This window comes from Pleurodeles waltl, chromosome 11 (assembly GCF_031143425.1).
Source record: "Pleurodeles waltl isolate 20211129_DDA chromosome 11, aPleWal1.hap1.20221129, whole genome shotgun sequence".
NCBI classification, from domain to species: domain Eukaryota; kingdom Metazoa; phylum Chordata; class Amphibia; order Caudata; family Salamandridae; genus Pleurodeles; species Pleurodeles waltl.
The window spans coordinates 938,153,190-938,155,415 of NC_090450.1; the positions used below are offsets into that span (position 1 = coordinate 938,153,190).

General features: G+C 45.7%; 1 non-coding gene across 1 annotated transcript; it reads right to left on the reverse strand.

Annotated features, from left to right (window-relative positions):
• Positions 1 to 1,864: 1,864 nt before the first annotated feature.
• LOC138266697 (U4 spliceosomal RNA) lies at positions 1,865 to 2,005 on the reverse strand. Its single transcript, XR_011199630.1, has one exon. It is a non-coding gene; the product is annotated as a U4 spliceosomal RNA (small nuclear RNA).
• Between the last annotated feature and the right edge of the window lie 221 nt (positions 2,006 to 2,226).

The window sequence follows — 2,226 nt, forward strand, 5'->3', positions numbered from 1 at the left end:
CTGGGCTAGGAGGGCCTGCCATAGGGGTGACTTACAGTAACCTGCTTTAGTGACCTGTATTAAAAAGAGTGCACGCACCCTTCCACGCAGGCTGCAATGGCAGGCCTGCAGAGAGATTTTGCATGGGCTCCCATGAGTGGCATAATACATGCTGCAGCCCATGTGGGACTCCTGGTGCCGCAGTGCCCTGGGTACGTGGGTACTATATACTAGGAACTTACATGGGGGCACCAGTATACCAATTATGGAGTGAAAAAGACCATGAACAACTGAATTTAGAGAAAGAGAGCACAGTCACTGGGGGTCTTAGTTAGCAGGATCCCAGTGAACACAGTTAAAAACACACTGACATTAGGCAAAAAATGGGGGTAACCATGCCAAAAAGAGGGTGCTTTTCTACAGGTGCAAGAAAAGTGACACTGCACTGGGTGCAGCTCCACTTTTCATAAATCTGGCCCTAAGTTGTATTGCGTGCATGGTACATGCCGCTGTGTACGTTCTGTGCCCTGTGCTCGTGCAACCTACACATGTGCCGGATCTGGTAGCTGAGTTGGACGAGGCAACCATGCAAGGAATCATTGTGTGACCTCATTGTCGTAGTATTCAAACAGGGCATACACGCTCAGGGGTAGATTTATGAAAAGTTGTGCTTGCACTAGGTGCAGTGTCATTTTTCCTGCGCACCTTAACGCCCCCCTCACGCCACCATGGTAGTGCTGTATTTAAAATACAGCGCACCATGGCAGTAGTTAGGGTGACTAGCCTCATAATTTTTTACGCTAGTCCGGTGCTTTGCAGGATTAGCATAAACAATAATGACGCTAACCCTGCAAAGCACCCAGAGGCCCATTGTAACCAATGTCAGCCTCTTTTTAACAATGTTAAAAATTGCAGGTAAAAATGGCACAAAGGAATCTCGTAGATTCCTTTGTGCCATTTTTACGCCTCTCCTAGTGCAGGAACGCCCTCCTTGCATCCTTCCATACATAATATGACGCAAGGGTTTACAAAGTGGTGCAATGCATGCATTGAGCCACTTTGTAAATACGGTCCGGGGAAAATGCCACTTTAACGCTGCCTTAGCGTAAAAAAAAAATGACGCTATGGCAGCACTAAAGTGGCGCTAGGGGCTCTCAAATATACCTTATAGCTTTTCATCCCTCTCAGGTGAAAAAATGGTCCCTAGTGCAAGGAAGGAAATGGGCCCTTTTGTTGCTGTCTGAATGATAAAATACGGGAAAAATTAGGGTTAAAGCGGCCCCCTGGGCACCTGCTGTACCAATAGATGGTACGCCTCTGTCCTTGAGCTCGGTAACATCTGTAATTGAGTGCCCTGAAGCGCTTTAGAAATGCACTTTGGGGCAGATTTATGAAAAGTGGAGCTGCCACTTTTCTTGAGCCCCTGAACGCCACCCTAACGCCACCATGGTAACGTCGCATTTAAAAAACGGCGCGGCGTTTTAGGCCTCGTTGGGCCACATTTGCGTATATTTGCGTCTAAAAAAAAGGACGCAAATGTGGAGCAAGGAGGCGCTAGGGGCTCCTAAAGATGCCACTTTATATAACGTTAAAAGTCACGCTCGACACCTTCGTCAGCTCTCGTTCTGTTTCAAACACTGCATACAGTCTGAGCGAACTTTCTCCGCATTATCCTGTTGATAACAAACGGCTTCCAACAGAAATACGAAAACTAATCAAGACGAAAGCATCCTGAAAGTTCCTGCCGGATGCAGAAACTCCGACACACTAAAACTAAATCGAAAACAGTGAACTAAAAGAAAATAAACTCTGTGTGGTCTACCCGACATCAACACGTTCACATAAACTACTAAAAAAATTCTTATTTTTATACATTAATATTCAGTCTCCTTGGAGACTGTCAAAAATTGCCAATAGCGACTATATTTCAAATCGTCATGGCGGGGTATTGGGTAAAGTTTTCAATAAGCAATAATCGCGCCTCGGTTAGACCTCATTGGCTACGATACTGCCACTGCGCAAAGCTAACAATAAAAAGGCGAATAAAGGTGCGTCTCGGGGTACCACCTCATGATACAAAGACCAAGGAAACGTTTAGTTGTCCAAGAATTACTACACCTCCACTGGCTTCTAACAGGCAAAATAATACACTTTGTTAGGATTGTTTTATCAGGTTCCGTCCACTCTCTGCCCCAAATATTCCATACCGGCGAGCACAGAACTCTGGGAAATTTTGGCCCGTATTTA